At 38.7% G+C, this 22984-nt stretch overlaps 1 long non-coding RNA gene across 1 annotated transcript in view; it reads right to left on the bottom strand.

The window, feature by feature from the left end:
• The window catches only part of LOC147871248 (uncharacterized), a 67004-nt gene that overhangs the window by 42921 nt on the left and 1099 nt on the right, over positions 1-22984 (bottom strand). Inside the window, exon 2 of the long non-coding RNA XR_015532701.1 lies at positions 13365-13417. This is a non-coding gene — a long non-coding RNA (uncharacterized LOC147871248). The remainder of the gene's footprint in view (positions 1-13364; positions 13418-22984) is intronic.

Below are 22984 nucleotides of genomic sequence, written 5' to 3'. Positions count from 1 at the left end.
GGTGGCTGGATTGCGCTGAGAAGAACTCCAGAAAAACCGGGAGTTCGTAAGTGGGTGCAGAATGTTTGGGAGATAATTTATGGAGAGTTGCTGCTGAAAAGCTAAGACTGTAAGGAAAGGAGAGCGAAAAGTAAAAGAAGACTGATAAAGAAAGAAAATTAAAGGAGATAGAAAGTGAAATAACATAAGAAATAAAAAAACGAATAATGGCGAGAATAAAGAAACAAACGGAGAAAAGAATTTTTCACGCTCATGTTTCGTGGCCCAAAAGAGCGTGACGGTAATTGCACGTGTTTAACCGTTCTCTTTTATCGAGAAGAAAGACAGGTAATCACTTGGGCCTCGGTCACAGTGAAGCCGATGGGGCGGATCCCCTTGTTTATGTGAGGCCCCATCCTTCGTTGTTATTATTGCCGTTCACTTGTTCACTGCTAACTGGACCGTAATAGTGTTCGTCTGTTTATAAGGTCAACCGAAATGAGCCAGGGTTTATCGTTGTAATTTCCTTCACATCATCTTGCAACCGACGCTAATGACCTGTCTATCAGCTCTAACTCGTGTAATTAAGATAAAAGAAATTTATGTCGTCATGCGATTATTGCTACATGTTGTACTATGGCTAATATTTTATTGCATTTCTAGTTGACTGTTAACAAAATAAGAAGCTGATAGCACTTTAATCAGTACACAAGACGATCACTCGGAGAACAAGTACTTTAGAGTCAATCGTGACGAACGAGACCTTGCTTCAGCGCGATACATACATAACAGCTTCAGTTCAAAGGGTCTCTGTTCGTTCTTGCACAAGCAGGGCAGTGACAGAAACGTTTCTTTCGAGTGTACAAGTACAATCTTATTTTTCACACGTGGCTGATATCAACTGAACGCGCAGCAGAATTTGCAATGTCCACGGGCGATGGAGGCAGCAAGCTCCTACGAAAAGTCGGTAATCTCTATCGGATTACACGGAGAATTATCCCAAAAGCCAGCCATCTTTTGGCAATAACTGAGTCCACACAACACTTACCATATCATGCGCAAACCACTGGTCACGAACAAATAATTTGACAGTAGTTATGAAAATCATTTATAAGACTGTTTACTACAAACGTTTCTATCAATACATGGAGAAGTTAATAAGAATGATAAATAATTATTACGCAGCTCAGTGATACATTTTTGTGAAGCTTTACCAGAAGCAGGTCTACAAATTCCGTTTACATGAAAGCAGTTTGATACAATTTCGAAATTTCGTTCAGCAGCCGTGTTTGAAAAATTTTACAAGGAAACAGTAACATTTAATATTTCAACTGAAGACGGCAGTAGATCCAGTACTCGAAACGTGATGTTCTATTTGTGGAATATAGGACGATGGGTAAAAAAAAAATGATACAGAAACAAAAGAAGACCTGTACTGCGCGAAGACATCGGGATGCCAGAAAGGCGAAACACCCGCCCTACCAGAGCGTGGCATCATGATAAATACTGTTTTCCTGAGGGACGTCCCCTCCGTATTATTGGAAATTGATCGTTTTATTGAGCTAATCCCATTAGAGGGTTTCTTGTTGTTACAGTTTTATAAGCCGTGACCGCACTAAAATTGGGGAACAGTTTCATACACACCCCTCACTCCCCACTACCCTTTTGTATAGTTCGGTAAAAATAAAATGTTAATACTGTAAGTAAGTTCATTGCACGAGACAGTGCGTCGCACAAATAGCTATCGATTACCAATTATTACCTCTCCATAATGCTGTCATTTTAAGCACTTTCTATAAGCTCCTATTATTTATACCACCTACTTTAACGTTCAGTGACTCCGCATGTAGCTTTAAGCTTACGATTTTCATATATTTTTCAGAATAAACATAGACTTTTCCCTGAACAGCATTAACTAACAGAAACACGTATTTTTCTTGAGGTAAGAACTGGTGTTTTTAATACTTCATGCACCAATGCATTAAATAACATAACAGGTGCGATGACGAACGTGAAGAGAGAAGACCACTTGGTAGACCTAAGTACAGATGGAATAATAATGTTAAAATGCACGTATCTTATAGGAACAGAGTAGGATGTTGTCAACTAGATAGATAGATAGATAGATAGGGCCCAGTGGCTGGCTGTCGTGAAAGCGGTAATGAACCTTTGGCTTCCATAAAAGTCGAGGAATTTACCATAGCCGAGCGACTGGTGTTTTATCAGAAAGGACATTATTCCATGAGTTTGTTACAATGAACGAATAACAAGACAAATTGATTTCAGTTACTACTGTATTAAGTTTTGCTATCCACTGTACCATCTTGTATTATCCCAGAGCACTCAGACGTATCACATGGGGATGAATAGGGCGTGTAGTGTAAATTGCACGAGGGTTGCAAGCCAACAGGGATGAGGGGGTGGAAACTGCCACCGTCCTCACGGTAGAGTTAACCGCCGACATGGGAATAGTTTCGTTCCAGCAGAGATGAGGTCTCCACATGACACAGACAGCCACATTGTAACACAGCCTCTCTACGCGCTGTAATTGCTCGTTTACCAAAATCGTATCATCCTCCATTATCTGATCGGTTCCCCTCGTCAAAGCTCGTTATGGCACAATTCCCTAGTAGTTATGTGACCTTCAATTTATGTTTCGTCTAAATCTGTCACTTTGAAGAAAAGAATGATAAAATGTTCAAGGGCTAGAAATCTAGGCCCTGTTCCAATCAAATGCAAATAACTATATATTTTATAATTCAGAAACGCTACATTCCTCTACTTCGAAGTAATCGTACCCGGGGCTGACGGACACACCTGCTGGGACTAATTTTCTAAGCTCGCCAGAGATCTATGGATCATGTGATCCTTCTTAGCTCCGTCGGATTCAGATCTCAACAGCGGTATTTTAATACTGTCTGACATGCATTTCCTTTCCAATTCTGCATGTGGGACTGACGGACGGACGGACAGACAGACAGCATGCCACAGCAAACCCCATTTCCTTCACGACTTTTACTGTATAGCTGTTTACTCATGCAAATACTGTCACATCCACATCAAGCAATGCAGCAACACTGTTGTCAATAAATTAGAAGTCTCCCTTTTTTTACTCTGTGTCAGACAACTCAATTAAAACCCTTATTGGGCGACCATTTGTATTCGCGGTGGTTGTGACATGAATTGTGAACTCATACTGCACCAAGCAGAGACAGTCATTTCTAAACATAACTCGGAGGGGTGTACAAATTATGTCGCCGAAGGTGCTTGTATGTTCTACAGTCTACGTTGAGGGTGCTGAGGGGAATATTTAGACAAAAATGGAGAGAAAGTCACAGGGAGAATTACTTAATGACGTGTATCATAATTTATTATTAAGGTGATTATATCATGGATGATGCGATGGGTCAGACGCGTAGCAAGCAAAAGAACTTTGATCAGAAACCTTGGGACATGGAGGCACATTTTGTATTTAGTGTTCTGTCTGACGACAGGTCCATATGAACAGGATCCTTCCATCCTTTTCTCGGACTGGGACCTGTTCAAATACGTTCTTGGCAGATGATACAGAAGTGGTTTGCCATTGCCTTCTTCTGTGTGTGTGAATGGAGTAATTGTTGGGATGCCACGGAGAAACCGGGGAAGCCCCCGGAGGAAAACTCCGTGTTGCCTAGACCACGGCCTTGCCCAACACAAGTTATAAATTTGGGCACCGCCTGGAATCGAACCCGAGACCCCAGGATTACAAGGCCAGCGTTCTAACCGCTAGACCACCGTGGCTGTGGAAGTATAATAACAGCATTTATCTGAAATGAATATGACTCGAGGGTGTGAATTGGAATGTACTAGAGTAGGATATGCTTTTGTGAACACGGCAATGGCGGTTAGACGACCAAATAATTTTATCCAGCTGAACGACGAAAGACTTAACAAAAAACACACTATTGATTTACATAGTAGCAATTATTTTAGATAATGTACAGAGACATGATTGAACGACGTTCTTTAAACTGTAAAGTTTATCTCTATATACTGTCAAATAAAATATGAAGATAATATTCGATGCTGAGAAGGCATGGATTTCGAAGATGGTGAAAAAGTCACTGTTTCGACATTCACCCAGACAGAAGGATAATACTAAAGACCGCTGTCAAAATAATCCAAGCATCAGCTTAATCAGCGAATCTGATGTTCTCTAATAAAAGTCAGAAGCCTTCCGCCTGAACTAATTCCATTCCTGTTATGCCTTTTCTGTTTGCAATATAATTAATTCCAATTAGTGAAGTGAATATAAATGCGTCTAGACCGCTTCCTACCAAAATGACACACAAAATTCCTTCCATATTCTTACTCAGCTAGGAAAATATTCGTAGGAACAGATGAAGAATTTCTTTACCCCACCCAAAGACATGCCACACTTGCTTGCCAATGACAGACAGAAAATAAAAAGAAAGAATGAGGTACGAAGTTAGATTATGCAAGTATCAGGAAAAAAACACAGGTCACACAGAAATAGAGCGCTGTACACTTCAACTTCTTCTTTACACAAAATAGAGAAAATAAATTCCTAATGGAAGGTCTGTCTGTCTGTCTATCCGTCTACATGTTACAACCTCGAAAACCCTACTTGAAGGTTTACATGAAACTTAAATCGAATTTTATCATTTACCTCAAAACTGTGTTCGCAGTGCAAACAATTAGTTCGTGCAATCAAGCTGAATCTAATTACGAACACAGAATGAGGTTGCGTATGTAAATATTTGGACCTAATAAGGATGAAGCGACAGGATGCTGGAACGAAGTTGCATAATGAAGAGTTCCATCATTTTTAGCTATAATTCCGGAAATCTTATCAGGAAGATCAAACCAAGTAAGGCCAAATGAGCGGTGTATGTAGAGCGCATGAGGAAATGAAAAATGTGTACAAAATATAGGTTAAGAAGCGAAGGGACGAGACCATTCAGAAGACGCAGATGTGGGGATAATATTAATACTGATAAGGACATAAGGAGCGAGGCTGCCGACAGCATTTATTCGGCTCAAGATAGGGACCGATGACTGGCTTTGTGAACACGATAACGAACTTTAAGTTCCATATAAGAGGGAGGTCCTAATGAACAGGATCCTTCCATCCTTTTCTCGGACTGGGACCTGTTCATATACGTTCTTGGCAGATGATCCAGAAGTGGTTTGCCATTGCCTTCTTCTGTGTGTGAATGGAGTAATTGTTGGGATGCCACGGAGGAAAACTCCGTGTTGCCTAGACCACGGCCTTGCCCAACACAAGTTATAAATTCGGGCACCGCCGGGAATCGAACCCGAGACCCCAGGATCACAAGGCCAGCGTTCTAACCGCTAAAATAAGAGGGAGAATTTCTTTACTCGCTGAGCGTAGACCTACTATCAGGTTCGCGAGAACGCCCCTGTTCCTGGCCAGTGTCAGCGCAGTAGCTGTAAATTCCAGGAATTCCCTTTTCAATCCCAAAGTCCATTTGTTTCACAGCTAGACTATACCAAAGGCTTGTTACGTATAGAAGATTCACAGAGAAAAGTAAGACAAACGCCATTTTACTCACAGATGGCGTAATAATCACAGTCTCATTACTCAAATATAAGTGACAGGTTTGGTTTGGTGCCACATGTTACCCTGTTTATTCTTAAACTTCGAGTTTGGTTTGATTACATCGTAACGATGACAACAGAGCCCACATCCACATTAATAAATAATTCAGATTAGTAGCATCTTTGTTAATTTATAACTATTGTTGACAGTTATTTCATGTGCCTCCAAAACTAAAGTATCTGTCTTAGCCTTTGACCGTCTAAGTGTGGTCTCAAGGTAACAAATCAGCCCTCTAATCACAAAGTAAAAAGATGTGATTTTTATGTAATTTTAAAATATTGTTTTGTTAACCCAATTATATTATTCAGAAATGTCAACGGTTCGTGATGACATTAGTTAGTTTAGATTGGTGTTATCAGTACGCATATATCTTTATGTGGCTGGACGATTAGTTTTGAAATAAATAAATAAGTTTAAAACAATAAGCACTCATAAATTTTCAGACTAAACAGAAACAATATTGGTTTAACAATCATTACTCAAGAGGGGCTCCTGTCGATGGAACAATCGAACGTTTGGTTGAAAACTGCCCTAATTTGATCTTATTTATACAATGAAACAGGAAATGTTGTCAAATAAGAGATCCTATTAACTAGCCACAAGGTGTAAGGTCTTTCGTCAGAAATTGGCAGTTTCTGTCTGTCACTAAACTTCATCTTATGGCCCTCAAATATCAACACCAATCCATAAAAACCCCTAGTTCGACTCTCTCCTGGGTCATTTAATTCAGTTCACATCTTCACATTTCGAATATTATTCTTCAATCGACTATTAGATCTTCCAAGTGGTCTCTTTCCTTCAAGTTTTCCAACTAAAATTTTCCATTAAATTTTATATTTTAACACTTTTCTAGCGTGCCTTGGCCATGTAACCTTGATTTAACCTCTTTCAACATCAGACAAACATTAAGAATTATGAAACTGCACATAATGCAAAACTCTCTCATTTTAGATTTAGAGGTCTAAATAAAGTCTTTGTTCTGCACTGAAGACTGTGTCAGTCTGACACTGGTTTTTGCTCTAATGGCAATGTTCTCGCAGACTTCATTCTTGTAACAAGAATTTTCACTTACGTTACGAATTTAATTCTCTCATTTATTATAGCTTTAGATAAATATTATCCTACATTCCTTAATTCTACAAAATTAAAACATCTGTATCTCCATACTTCGCTTTTAACATCCGTAATGTTCTTTAAACAAAGAGCCGAATAACACGTTGTGTATCCCTGGTGTACGACATTACAGCTACTTTAAATCCAGTGGTACCTACATCTAGTACCAAGCCACCAACCAGACAAAACGTCACTGTCTTCAAGTAATAACACTTTTACGAGTTTGTGAGAACACCAGCTGAATATCGTATCACGGAGTATCATTGTCTTTCTTAAACTGCAAGATGGAAATCGTGACCCTACAGACTATTGCTTGCATAACAACTATCTGCTAAGGTGCTCACTCATTTTTATTAGTCTATTATTAGCCGGTTATTAGTAGTTCCATGGCGCCAGTCACATGAGTCAATAATCAACGAGTAATTTGGCATCCGTGACTGTTCATGTTCTCGGTATGTCACATACATATATAAACATCGCGTTCAGTAATTGCTGGAATATTAATTCTGCAATTCGAACATAGCTGTCTTGTTTCAAGATAAAAATCCTGATGATTAAGCTTAAACTAGAAGGAAAATTATGCCGCGCATATCTGATAATATTAAAGAATCTAATGAACTTAACTGTGTCTGCGATAATGAAATATCAAGAAAAGTGAGGAATGTAAACATGAAAAAGAAGCTTGTATTCCACTCATTTTTCAAATTAAACCTGTAATCGCTCTTAATTTCACCGAAATTATAATTACACTTAAATGCAACACGTCACATATCTACGGCAACATCTTTAACTCATAACACTTCCCATCCCTGTAACAATTTGTAAAGGACGTGCGTTCTTAATTAAATATTATTTAAGAAATATTACTGAACCCCAAGCAAATTTCTCACAAAATACTAGTTCGTCTAAGGAACCTATTTTCCTCGAATGAATATCATATTCAGCCAACACGTCAGAGGACTCGCCAGAGAAAGAGTTACAATGCTCCAGAAAGACGGTGAAATCTTGCAGGAGGAAGCTGATAGTTGCTATTATTGCCCACAGAGGGACACGTAATAAAAGTCACATTGGATGCTATGGGACTGGACCAGGGCGTGATCTGAAAATGGAACCAGCGCGCGAAGGAGACAAAGATACGCTTTTTAGTATGCTTAAAGCAACTACCGGCATTGCATTTCCCTCTATGTTTCGAGTGTAAACACTTTCATTTTACTCCAGACAGCAACTGAACACGGGCCCCAACATGCTAAGATTGTGCCTGAAACTATTCGTACATCTTCAGGCTGCACTCCTTTGATGCCAGTCTTAATGTGACGGCGCAGGACTGTACATAGAACAGAGCATTGTTCCTCAGCTGTGAGACCATTATAAAGATGTTGCGCCGTGAAATCTGGTAGAAATAAACCGACGTTTCAGAGGTGCTTGCTGCCTCCATAGTCAGGATGACGAGTGGTCTCCATCTTCAACCATGAAGATGGAGAAAGTATGTTTATTTGAAACTACCACCGAGTCTACACAGCGCTAAAACTCAGTACGTCATCATTTTCACCGCCATAGAAACCTCAAATCTCACACGGCTGTGGGTTTCCTGAGAACTGGTAATAACGTGTTTATGCATAACATAAAGATTGCCGTCTTTATACGGCATTAACATTTATTAAACGTCAAAATCATCCACACTGATCACTCGCAATTAAAATTTATGTTTGAGGGCATACGACATAATTTAAACGTTCAGACAAATCTGTGTTCCAAGGGCCCTCAGTTTGTAATACGACTTCATCTCTCCAATCTTGAACTCTTAGGTAATCCGCGCAATTTCTGTAATTCCCAACATGTCATTAGGAGAATGATGAATCGCCCTGATGATGGAGGCAGTATGACCTCTGAAACGTTGGTAAACATCTACCATACTACACAGCGCAACAAACCAGAAGACAGAAATCTTCATACTCATCGCCCTGATGACGGAGGCAGTATGACCTCTGAAACGTTGGTAAACATCTACCATACTACACAGCGCAACAACCCAGAAGACAGAAATCTTCATCGCCCTGATGACGGAGGCAGTATGACCTCTGAAACGTTGGTTAACATCGACCAGACTACACAGCGCAACAACCCTGAAGACAGAAATCTTCATACTCTGATGACGGAGGCAGTATGACCTCTGAAACGTTGGTTAACATCTACCAGATTACACAGCGCAACAACCCAGAAGACAGAAATCTTCATCGCCCTGATGATGGAGGCAGTATGACCTCTGAAACGTTGGTTAACATCTACCAGATTACACAGCGCAACAACCCAGAAGACAGAAATCTTCATCGCCCTGATGATGGAGGCAGTATGACCTCTGAAACGTTGGTTAACATCGACCAGACTACACAGCGCAACAACCCAGAAGACAGAAATCTTCATTATAAGCGCATTTTAAAGAATTTGGTTTGACTTTCGTTCAAAGAAACTATCCAGTTTCAGAAAAGAAACGTATGCTACATGTCAAATCGAAGTTCTTTCTTCTACGTTTACCACGAGGTGTGCCTCCTTCAGCTGGGGGGGACGAGGGTAATATACGACCCTATTATACGAGGGAATTTCGTTGGTATTATTCTAATAAAAGAAACTGTAAAACATTTAAAGTACCTAGTGAACGCGGAAACTAAATCAACCCTGTTTGACAGCACAAAGAAAAATACTTTGGTTTATGGCGTGAAATAATCTCGACCCCCAACTATTCCCCTGCTTAGTCTATATTAACCTTTGGCTTTCTGTGTCGCAAAGAAATGGAGGAAATTCTTGAAACTGAGTTTGCGTGTAATACTTTCACACTTTCGCTCGGTTTATTTAAAGTTTTAAATATATAAAAAAAAAAGCGAAGAAGAAGACCACCTGCCTCCATCCTGCCACACCCCTTCTCGTCCATCCTTCATAATCACTCTCATCGTGTCTGAATCGAAGCTTCAGAGTCTCACGAACAAATACAACGTACGTAATAAAACATACAGACAGCTATTAAACATAACATACTCTTTCTGATAACTATTTATTCATCCTTTTCTGTTTTCCCGAAATCTTCGCTACCACAGCGACAAGGGCTCCAGTTAAAAGTTTTGATGTTCTTACTTTTCTGTAACCTTGATTATCATGACGAAAATTAACGGCACGTCCTGACATTTGCTGAATTAAAAATACATTAAATTTATCATCTTAGTGACCGTGGCGCCAGAAGTTTCAGACGTGGGATCAGATGTCATAAGCACTTTATTATGGAAACTGAAATGATATTTGTTTCCAATTCCGTCGAAAATTTATCTTCGTTTCACGTCTATTGAAAGCAGCTTAAACACGAGCAGTATATAATAAAGTACTCAAGAGAATACATTAATCACTTGCAATGAAAAATTACAGTTTTGAATATATGATGGCTAATTTAGCTAAATACGGAATGTCGATAAGAAATTATAATTTACTGAAATACAAACCTTGTCAGTATTATTAATTATGATTCTCTTTAAATGTCATTATTACATAGGCTAAATATTACAATATAAATCAAAAGCTCCAAACATGTTCGCTTCACCGACGTCAATTTAATCCACATTGTTCAACCTGTGACTAGGGCCTGGCAGTACATTAATCAAACGTTTGTTTCTGCTGAAGTCATGCCCACTGTTGGAACGTAATGACAACGGTTCATGATCGTCATTTGTCTCGTTCGTTTTAATACCCGTTCAGCCCCATACCACGTGACAGTGGCAACAATATAAATGGCCCAAGAAAACACGTAATAAAAAAATTTGAATTATCTGTGGGTAGTAATGTTACAGTATCCGTTTTGTCGGATGTTAAATCTACATAAACACAAATGTTTGGAATTGCTACTGTGAATTACAAATGCGCCTTCTTGTATTGAGTTCATACAAGAACAGGACTTAGTTCTCTTGAAGCGTCCACTTCTCATCATTAGCGCAACAGCCTACACCCCCCCCCCCCACCCATACAGAAGCACTACTGCGGTAATATGGAAAAAAAAATATATCTAAAATAAAAACTCAACAACATAAACAGAATATAAATTTTTAAACCTGTTGGACTTCGGTCTGGCACTCCTAACTGTTGATATACTTTACAGCTCCGAAACTAAGCTCCATAAAAGCTGGGACCTGGGACCCAACGCCAAGCATCGCGAAATCGTGATCCGTCGAAATTTATCTTTCCAAAAAATAAATTAACTTGCTTCAAACTAAGACAATCGATAAGAATCTAAATTCACCAAAATGAAACCATGAAAGGTATCGAGGTGTTTCACAGGGTGTTCGAATCCCGGTCGGTTTACAAGCATTCTTTTGTCATTTTCTGAGTTGCCCTGCGTATTACAAGCATATAAGATTGAATGACCTCCAGAACAAAGAATTTCCAGCAGTTTCAATATGATTTTGAAAAATATCTACAATATTAGGATAAGATAAGGTTGAAATCGGACTGAAGCTCCAAGGAAACATATGACCTTTCGTATCTAGGCCCGAGGCGTGGTTTCCCGGCTGCATAACCAAGCTGAAGATGTTATAACTTAGCATAATATTATCTAAAGCACTGAGTGGGTGGGTGGGCGGATGGTTAAAGTGGCGGTCTGCATACTTGATCAGAGTGAAGCGCTCTCTAATGTGTACGTATAGTGGGATTACATACCGGGTAGGCGCTTGCTCTTACGAAATATTTATCCAACTTTGTAAAGTGGTTGCTATAACGTAAATAATAAAGTATGATACATCATACGGCACTTCAAATTAACCTAGTTACCATTTTTTAATGAGTGGGAATACCTAAATAAGGAAAGTGATTGGCTTAAATCTGGAAGGAATAGTTTCGATTCCACCACCACGTCCATACCACCTCCAATCCAACGAATTCAAAGGGCTCTTCAACAGCCAGGACACGAAGTTCAACCCCCATCCCATCTAGTACCAAGGTTAAGAATCCGTTGAACTTTCCCACTACTTATTCATACTTCTTCATAAAATTAAGTTTAATTAAGCGCAAAGAACTTTGCCTTATTATCTCTCTCCGTTGAGTTTCACAAGAAGGGATAAACAATTTTTTCGGTTGGTAATACTGGTTTAAGTGACTTGAATCATGTGCCTCGGATGAGGGAAATAATGATTACGTAAAAGTCGGGAAGGTAAATCACAAAGTTATTTGAGAGCAGAGGAGTTTCACGGTATATATTAACTGCAGAAGTTATTTCGCGTGTATGAGTTGAAAATAGGAAAGCAGCGACCGTGGCCTATTTTAAGGCACCGTCCAGACAATAATCTCGGGGGGACTGAAGAAATCAACGAGAGACTTCCTTCAGTGTAGTCCTTACTTCGAAAGACAGCTGAACAGAAGATTAATGCAAAGATGATATTAAAATACATTTAAAAATATATTAATGATATGAAATAGATCACACTGGGTTTAAGATGTAGCTCAGTGGGGAGAGGTGGTAGAACTCCCGAGCTCTGTAATTGGACAGATACATAATCGTATTTTAATTTCTAAACAAACAGTTGGGTGTAGCTTCACAAAACATGTAGGCGAGTCGCACGTAATCTTACGCCAGTCCGCCCCAGAACCCCAGAGGATACTTCATCTTGCTGCAGATTACGACCTACGCGCATGCGTAAGGAACTATACCGCTGACTTAACACTTCCTTTGTACATCTAAACTCATCCCCTTCGATCCAACGTGATGACATATTTAATAAGGACGGTGCAGCAGCCTGAGATACAAGAAGGCAGGGCAGTTCCAGCAACATCCCGAAGGGCTCGGAGGTCTCCTGCTAGTAACCACGCAGATGTTTGTTTTTGGACCGGGAATGTCGAACAAAGTTTGACGGGAGACGATGCATTGATCGCCGGGAAAAAATTGTGCGCATGGTCCCTCACGTTAACTGCCACGCAGTTTTATTTTACGACACACTCTCAATTTATGACGTTGTTTAAAGTCGACTAAGATCTGATAACTAAACAGATGAGGTAGGGAGATCGGGATGGCACGATCTGGTCAATACTTTTGTCCGAAATAACATTTCTAAACGCGGAATCACCACTGTGGACGTAAAGCGGTCGGACTGTGTCTACTGTTATGAACATGACACGAGATAAAATATTGGACACGTATTGGAGTATTAGGGATTAAAGAGTAGCCAAAAATTTGAATTAAAAATTCAACCAATTGACCATCACGGTAATTCCTAAAACATGTAAGTGGCAAATTAATTTTGAGCATTTAATATGCAGAGAATACACAGAATGTTCCATTTAAAACTCAGTCCTCATTACAAAAGTATCTGTAAGCTTTACTGGCATTAATATAACAAGACAAACGAGTTGTTTAAAGTGTTTCTTTAAAGTTGCGGAGCGTCATCTGTCAGTACTGTCAGGAGCAGAAGACGTTTCCTGTCGAAAAAAATTCCTGAGTTCCGAATGTTTTTAAATGGTACACTCTGTTTTTCTCCAGTTACAGAAATAAGGTAAACAAAATATATGAATTCTTACTGTTATGACGCAATGAGAGCCTGTATCACACAACCACTGATCAAAATCCAAATTAATAGGTGACCAGAATTTAACACTGATAATAATAATAATAATAATGACTCACCAAACGACTGAAGCACATTCACGTAATTTTACATCCGTCCAGGACGTCAGCACCTATAAAACCAAAATAAATTACACTATAGCATTATACCTGAAACTACTAGGTCTATTATTATACCCCACACGTTTCTGTACTAGCCTATCACGATTTTTTCATTTGACAGCTATCCATGTCCCTCGCACAATCACCGTGAAAAGAGCGGTAGTTAATTAACCCCATGACCTTGAGGGTTTCCTGAGAAGTTGACAGTTGATCAAACAGTCAATCAAATGTTCATTATTTACTGTGCTGACAACAGCCCACCACTGGACCATATCCTGAGGCAGTTGAATCGAGTCTACATCTTCAGACCTTATTTATTATCCATTTTAATATTTTCTTCCAGCTAAGTTTAGGTCTCTAAAGTTGTCTCTTCACTTCAGATTTTCCGATTAAACTTACATGTATTTTTCATCTTTCCCATACGTGCTATATATCACAGTCGCGATTTCACGAGCAAAAGCTCAAACGTACAGTCGAAAAGTTTTTGTTGTTTAACCAATTCAAGTCGAATTAATGAGAGAGAGAGAGAGAGAGAGAGAGAGAGAGAGAGAGAGAGAGAGAGAGGAGTTGATGGAAGTAGCAACACACAATGCATTTAACTGAAGTGGGCAACTCCACTTTGAAGTTCCACAGTTTAAACTTCCTGTACACAACATTTAAGATTTCAGTACGTAACACAATATAGTAAATACTCTCTTTCAAATCCTAATGAAATTTTAACTAAGATTACCAATTTATATCGTGTAAAACAAAAATAATAGCAATTTCAACAACGTATACGCACGTATCAGTTGATATGTCTGTTAACTTTTAATTTTAGCAATGGAATTAAAATATTCTCCATAATTTACTCGATAATTGTCATTGCTGGTATTATGCATTGGAATGCCGTTCGGAGAAAATTAATTTCCTGCGTCTTCGGAGCTAATGTTACATAAACATGGAAGCAGTATGTTTATCCGCAAAGTTGGTTATGTAGCTACCTACAAATCCCACACGGCGTTAGAACCCATACGAACAACATCGATATCTTCTCCACCGAAAGACCCCTAAATCCAAAGCTCGACTTGTATCCTGCCATTAAAATCCAAGATGCCTGTCTTCTGCGATGATGGAAGCAGTAAGAACCTCCGAAACTTCAGCCAATTTATAATAAATCACACATCGCAACATCCCACAATCAACACCTATCCTTTTGATACCACCCTTTTAAAAAGACACAACATAAAATTTGAGCTTGAGAAAGCGTCATTAAACAAGCCTTATGTTGTTATATCTGTCCTGAGCTATTGGTTACTGGGGTCATCTGTATTGGGTCACTGCCTATTATAGTGAAAATGACCCGACTATATGTCTACATTTTATATTTATTCCCCACGTGTTTTTGTAACGCCAGTCGGCCTTTGGTCCAAGGTCTGCTTACATGTGTTCGGTCATTTTATTATTATTATTAATTTAATGTTGTTGCTGTTGTGTTCAATTTCAGCTAATAAATCACTTTAGCAATGACCACGACCAAGAAATTCTTTTCATAAAATAATCAGTTTAATGAATGAGAATATTATTCTTAAACTGTAACATGAAAAACAACGTATCTTAAGAGGATAATCTTCATTTGTAACATATAATAACAATATTTTGGTAAACAAATCAGCGCTAATGTTGGAAGAACAACTTTTATCTGTTACACGTCAAAACAATATTTACTACGTGACATTTCAGGTTGTAGATGCGGATAACATTGTTCCACTGTCACAGTGTTTCTGACCGCTGTAAGCTTGCACACTTAGATGTTTCAAGTTCAAATAAACAGCTGACAAAAACGCTACTCTTGAGTCCGAGCTGGGGCTTGCTACGTTACACACAGGCGGTGTCAGACATTATTAAATCACGGCGCTGTTTTACTCTGTACAGTAAGAAGTGTTCAAGGGCTAAAACGTTTCTTGCAGACACAGACAAGAGGTTAATAAATATGCGTTTAGCACATTAATCTCTTCACATGTTAGACTTAACAGATCTTCCTGTACTTATCTAGGGAAGTGTTGCATCCCAGCCCCAAATCTTGATGACTGTTGATGACAGAAAGCACTCAGTCGTGTCCCTAGCTCGGTGTAACGTGTAATAAAGATGTTATGTTCACAGGACCATGTGTTTTTATATCGGTCTCACGTCTTGTTATACGCAACACTTAAAACCGGCCGTCATAAAGGATAACATGGATGGGAAGCCACTTTACTTAACAGGGTGCTGATTCTGATGATAGATTTATTTTCATTCAAAATTCACCGACAGCGTTCTTTCTTCTGAATAAGGAGCCTGTCCAATATATACGTCGCTGCTTATCACATACGCCATTTAGACCAAATCCACGGGCTCACATTCGCTCACTTTATTTAAGAAAAAACACTAAGCCATTCTGTGGTGGAAACACTCCAGACTTGTTTCCAAAATATACCGAATTCGAACTTTCAGAGGTGCTTGCTGCCTCCATCATCAGAGCGATCGCCCTATATCTCTGAAACGTCGGTAAACTTTTACCAGAATACTCGGTGCAACAACCCAGAAGACAGTCATTTGTTAGTCGACATTACAACTATCATCATCATTACTGTCGTCAAGAAATCTCAGTATCATACGCCTGCTTTAATTTATCGTATAATGGTTTTCATATTTCTATAAAAAAAAACTACAGTCAATGATTTAGAGGTTTAACAAATTCATGCGTTAGAGTGAGCTACTTAGAAAACTTCTAATAACATCTACGTGTTTCTAAAAGTACCTCACATTCGAAAGACTCTCATCTCATCTGTGATGTAGGATGTCAACACGTTGACATCCCAGCACTCAACCGCTTTAACGCTGTACAGTCACCTTCGAAATGTAGTCAGTTTAAAAAATCAACGATTCGAAAAGATCCAAATGTAACCACATACAGGAAGTCTGTTTCTAATCTAACTGGCTTGATTATTTTTCTTTATACATGGTATATATGGTAATAAATTCCGTATCAGTAATTGAATTTTTTTTTCTTTAGAGTAATTGGCAGTCCTGTTTTCTACTTAGCAAATCCCGCGCTCTGTGCTCCACCAGAAGACCGGATGCCTTGGGTAAGGTTAGTTTTCATTCTTTTCACCAGTCCCCATTTACAAATACTGGTACAGATCTTAAATAAATCACGAACTTATATGCACTTTGTTAAATTCTGTTCCATTGGATGCGACAAAACCTATGCGCACTGAATCCATCTTCGGGGCTTCAACCCAGAAGACCAACATCGACAAATACAAATGTTTAAAAAAAATTCAGTAAATGTTTGAACATTCTTTTTACATTTTCCTCGGTAACCAGAACGCCTAAATTCATGAAGCTGACTGTACCAACACTTAACACGTGTTTACGAAAAGGGAAATCGTTGCATATAATATTGAAATGAAGCATATGCGGATTATGACAACACTGTAGGAACAAGTTGTAAAAATGTCTTAAGTCCTATAATTCATTTCTTAAGCGTGTAAGATTATTAAAGGCGGAAAGTGTGTAGGAACAAAAATGGGATTTAATGGGCTAGAGGGAAACGGGGAAGGATTCAATTTGAAAATTCTGACGTCAGACAAGCAGGCGATGAAGTACATAAATGTGTTTGGGGGGGGGGGGGGAGAATATCTTAAAAGCGCGGAAATGTCTACAGGTCACATTGACATATGTAGTTAAATTTCAAGAAGGCCTAACCTTACAAAGAGAAACATCGTTTGCTGTTAAAACAGACGAAACTCCAACTTGGACTACAAATATTAGGCCCACGTCTTCGGTACGTACATATTTTCAATCGACTCTCATTTAGAGACATAATTCAAAATACTTAATGCCTCAAAAAACCGTGTCTGAGATTTTCACAAATTCCTTAAACAAATAATGAGTTATTATGTATTTTAATCTGCTCTCTCTTCTTATTCTAAACAGATTTATCAGCTCCATCTTTCCGTGCGTCTATCCGTTCTTAATAAGTTCTAAACCAAGTGAAAGATTTTCATAACATTTTGCATAATTATCATTGCCATTTGAAACAACCCAATTTCTGCAATTATTCATTTCATATCAATAATACCAATATGGCAGCCGTGTGAACTTCTGACATGGGAGTGACACTAGCACAGTCCAATACAAGACTTAATCCTAAGCATGCAACTTTTGTAAAACTGATAAACCGTTGGAGCTTGGCATGTGGACTTCGTTTGCAAGTAGATCATAATCACACCAGCAAATTACGTCGCTACACTGAGAAAAGAGTTTTTAACAGCCGTCATAGAACCGTCTGTGAAATTCCGGTAAATTATTAATCTGTAATATTGGTACCACGCCTTTATATTCGAAAACCACTGAAATACGATAACCATTTGCAGTTTATAACTCCGTTCAACAAATTAAATAAAACTGAACTAAAGACACTTTAAAATAAAATAAGAAATTCAGATCGTAACCCAAGAACAGACGAAATACACCTTTTGAAGCATTCAAAATAGCCTGTATTCTCTTAATAAGTTACAACAGGTTTTATATCAGGTGCGTTCATACTTATTTTTGCACATCTGGGTCTTAGCACTTTGAAAATATCCCTACAAGCAGGTTAGAAGATAAATTTAGAACGCGAATGAACGTCCAAAGAAAATATTACTCTTACGTTTACATATTCATTAGGATGCATCTCTCGTTCTCTACAAATGTCATTTACACCCTTATGAGCAGATTTCACACGGTGGCGACTCACTATTCCCGTGAACAATAACCGTTCTCATATCCTTTTCCTCCGAGGTACAGCCAGCCAGCCAGCTTCATTGTAACCCAGCTCAGTCATTCCCCAATGGTTCATCTGCTCCACTGTATGTGCTTACCATAAAGTGCCACCAGATCTCCCCAATGGATAATAATTTTAATGTCGTTTTCATATTACATTCATTAGTTCGCGAATGTAACCTTTTAATTATTCAAATCTCTTGCCACCGTCTGACGTCATATCAAAAACATGCTACAATGTACGTATTCTATTTTTTTACAAAAGTAAAATCAAGAAATATATTATAGCGATAAGTCTATAAATCTGTACTAAAGAAGTATCCGGTTAATATCTGGGCCAAGCTACCAATTAAACTGACTTATTCACCATTCATAATCATCTACCCATTTAAACTCTTGCTTCGTATTCACGAGGTCCCAGATTCATTCAAGGGGCGAGAGACGCTTACCACGAGTGCAATATTTTGTAATTTTCTCAATCTTTATAGAAACCTCTGAGGACGATTCCCTAAATTAGGCCACGACCGCTTCCATTCTGTCATTTCGAATTCACTAAGCTTAATTATAAATAATCTTATAATTATAAATAATCTTATAATTCAACGCCACGTCGAGAAACTATTTCAGATTAAATATGCTGATCTCAATCAGATCTATTTATGACAGCCTACGTTTTCATACTTTCTGAAGACAAACTATTATTAAAAAAGTCAATAGAATTCCATTTCAGGACTAAATCAAATTCGTGGGGAAACATCGACATCAAATTTCATTCATCTCCTTTCATTAGTGTAAATAATCGTAAGATTAATATAAAGCTTTTCGAAGAAGTTGTACTAAACCGATCCTTATTATTTCGCCTACTGGTTAAAAAACAAGCAACTTTATGGGTCGACTGAATAAAGCTAAAACTGGGACTAAGATGGAGCTTTATCCAGCGATTCAATTCTAAAGGGCTCTGACAATGGTGAATCACACTTAAAATTATTCAATGTCTGGTCCAGTAATGGAGACAAGCTCTATCTGACGGACCCGACTGAGTAGATACCTCTCGCCTGAAGACGGAAGCAGAGGAAGCCTCCGAAACGTCGCATGTTTTTAACCAAGACAAAGGAAAATGTCCAAAACTATATATCATTTTAAAGGAACATTCGGTCGCCTGGATTAGACCTCTCCATCATACGTTCCTCCTCTAACACTTTGTGAAGATTTTCGCAGAACGACAACTTTAGCCCCCCCCCCCCCCCCCCCCCACAGAAATACAAAGCCATTCCGGACCAAGTGGCCACTGAGACTAATTCAACTAACTCAGGGTGTAATTGACAACCACCTATCTTCTATCAACCCCTACCGACTTCTTCAGTGGGACTCTACCCTTATGGGACCTCCTGCTGTTGAAGAGAGGGGGGTTCAGCCGAAATCTACAAGATGTTCCATTTAAAACTTGATTCTGACTACAACAGTGTTTGTAAGCTTTGATGACATCACTACAAGAAGGCAAACAAGCTGTGTCTTAATGATGCTCTTATCGGTTTGGGCGCCGTGTAGGTTCGTCGGTAGATGCCAACGTTTCGGAGAAAAATACCGCCTCCATCTTCAGTTCTGAAACACTGGTATCCACCAACAAGTCCATATCCATCTACAAATACCAAGTGGTAACTGCTGTTTGGAGAGGCCTGAAGATGGCAAGTGCAATGTTGCGCAAGCCCTGGAAGGCCTTCAACATTCGACGTCGCTGGTCCCGAGAACAAAAGTTAAGTTTTGGCTTAATTTGTAAAAAAAAAAAAAAAAAAAAAAAAAAAACCGCGAATAATCGACATGTTTATTCAACAGTGTTGTAAATTTTACAGAATAAACAACACATGAAACATGAGACAGACGATGCCACCTGAAGCAGTCAATGCAAGTTTAGAAACAAAATGTCACACTCGGCTACATTCAGGAATAGCCAGACTTGTGCACGTCGCTGGTCGTTTGTAACACAGCCGAAAGACATTACACAGGTCGGACCTGCGGGGGGGCAGAAAGTCTGCAGCCCTCCAGAAGCCCTTTATATGTAACTGGCGGCGCTGTGAACGAAATGGCAAAGTTTGCGTTCAGATACGAGGACGGTCGGTACAGGTCAAACGAGACTCTTCGACAATCTACACCGCAGAATACCGTGAATGCAGAATATCTGTTCTCTTGACAAATATTAGGATGTCCCATCATGTAGAGATAAAACGTATACCATCTATCAAAATTTTTAAAGGGATTACACCACACTTAAAATACCAAGCCGTGGATGAGGGGATAATATTAAAGTGGATCTCAAAGAAATACGATGTGAGAGTGTAGATTGGATTAAACTACCTCGGGGTGTAATCTAGTGGCGGGTTCGTTTGAACACGACAGTGACATTCGTGTTCAATAAAATCCAAATAATTTATTGAACAGTTGAATTAGTATCGTCTTTTACAATCAGGACTTTGCTCCGTGGACTTCGTTATTACACACTGCAACTTCTTGTGTGACGATATAAGAACATTGGAATAATTTCAACAAATTTCAAATATATTTTTTGAGATTCCGAACACGAATATTTGAACACGCTGCAAAGTTTATTTTGAAGGATTTTCCAAATTCTAACCTAACCTAAGCCCATACATCATAGGCCTTTCATCTTCACTTACTGTAGATGTAAATATGTTGTTGCAGAGTGTCTCTCACTAAAGACAAAAGTGCATAAGAGCCAGCTAACTTAGTCATCCTTGTACTTCGTTAAATATTAGCCATATCCAAAAAGGTTACAAGTAAACATTTTAGATCTTGGTCGTGGGTCAATTTTTAGAAAACTGGTAAGTTTATATTTTGTCTTCCTGTTTGCTATCTATGAACGTAAAGATTTAAATACAGGATAAAAAAATATATGTTTGCCTGTTTTTTGTGTGGGTTTGAAACTTGGTCTTACATTTAAGGAGAATATTTGGACATGAAAAAAGTAGGAACAGGAGACTAAAGAACACTGAAAAATGAGGAGCTTTATAATTTGTACACTTCATCAACAGACGTAAAGTCGATAATGAACCTTCCAGTGCCATAAAACAAGAGAATTTTTTGAGTAGCTGAGCAACCATTAGCTTTCCAAGAGTAACTCTGCTGCATAAAATCAGATACCAAAAATTTTCTATTACAGCTCCATATTTACGTACAGGTTATAATGGGTCGATACGAATCAAATGTACCTTCGCCAATGAACTCCACTGTAGACCAACAATACGAAATTTAATCGAAACCCTTTCAGTAGTTTCGGCGATAAAATGCACAGAAACGACTTTCAATTGGTACAATTTTTGTAAATAATGGTCTACATAAAATTTGCCAGTCAGTTATGACTTACTGAAACTTTATTCAATGTTTTTTGACGTAAATACGTCTATATTTTAGGGTCAGTGTCATTCAGCAAAAAGTGAAACGAAAAAGTGGAACGAAAAAGTGAAACGAAAAAGTGAAACGAAAAAGTGTAACTGCATTGTTATGTTACCTAGGAAACTTCAATTGTTATTGTTACCTACGAAACGTCACCTGTTTACTCGGCATTATTGTTACCTAGGAAACATTTCATTACCTACCTTACCTTACATTACATTACATTACCTTACATTACATTCATCTACCACAGACCCATCTTAAGCGTAACTAATTCAAGTTAAATAAGCAAAGTCTTAATCAAACTTATCTCAATTGTAAAGCATGTACAAAGGAAATATTTAGAATAAAGCCAATATATAAACTTCCTTTCCGTATAGACGTATTTACGTCAAATTCTCCGGAACCGTGGTTCCACTGACAACTTTTTTTTCTGCAGTATAACACAGAGTTCATTGCAAAGACAGGAGAAGTGAAGTGTCACGCACCTACAAAAATAATGAAGTCCTGCCTTTTATAAGGTTATGGAGCTGGTAAAAGGTTTTGATGTACTTGTGCTTACAATGTTGTGTGCTGACAACAATACCAGAAAAAGGCCTCATTTTGTCCTTTCATTCAATGGAAAGGTTCGGGAGAAAAGTTCACTGTCCCCCCCCCCCCCCCCCCCTGCAGAGAACGAAGTCCTACTTTTCAAAATTAGCCGCTCTATTCAGACTTTGGAAAGTGATTTTGTATCACTTAGGCCAAGCCCTCCTGCCGGAGCTGTCTGTTGCCAGTGAAGCGAACTGGAACTTCAGTTCTCATTTCAGTTCAGTGCAATTGTCGCCGTTTCGAAAGATTTCAGACTTCTCATTGATGAGTTATTTCTAGTAACTGGAATAAGATATTAAACTCAGGAACATGGCTGTGGCGCGTAACTCTCAACTTCGCAGAATAAACCATTTCCTATTTTGTTGGAAGACGTGAGAAGATTTCTACGCCTAATAAGAGTTGATGCATTTTTAATTTATATCCTTACCATGTTTAACTAGAAAAATCTGAAAACTTGCTGGTCATTTCTTACGCCGAGAATACACGGAAAGAGGCAGTAAGGGTTTGGTACTAAAAACTTGATGCTGAACGTGGCTAATACAAACATTAATCAAGGCTTGAAAAATTATTAAGTCCTACTCGAAGCTGTTTAAGTGGTGGGACCTTCTGTTCTCACTGGGTTTCTACCCAGTGTCTCTTACATGTAGGCTTTCAGGTTAAAATTATGTTCGCATTTCTCATCTCTCTAGCGTGTTCTACATGCCTCCACCCAGTCTATGCAGATTTTATCAATTTAAAAGAACATGAATTTGGACACGTAAGATGTAAAGTCAAATGCATTAAACATA

The sequence above is a fragment of the Zootermopsis nevadensis genome, unplaced genomic scaffold, assembly GCF_977971745.1.
Source record: "Zootermopsis nevadensis isolate Lab colony 2312 unplaced genomic scaffold, Znev_1.0 Znev_ptg000061l, whole genome shotgun sequence".
Lineage (NCBI taxonomy): Eukaryota > Metazoa > Arthropoda > Insecta > Blattodea > Termopsidae > Zootermopsis > Zootermopsis nevadensis.
Note: the sequence above shows the minus strand (reverse complement) of the source record. Positions and strands in the feature narration are given on the sequence as shown.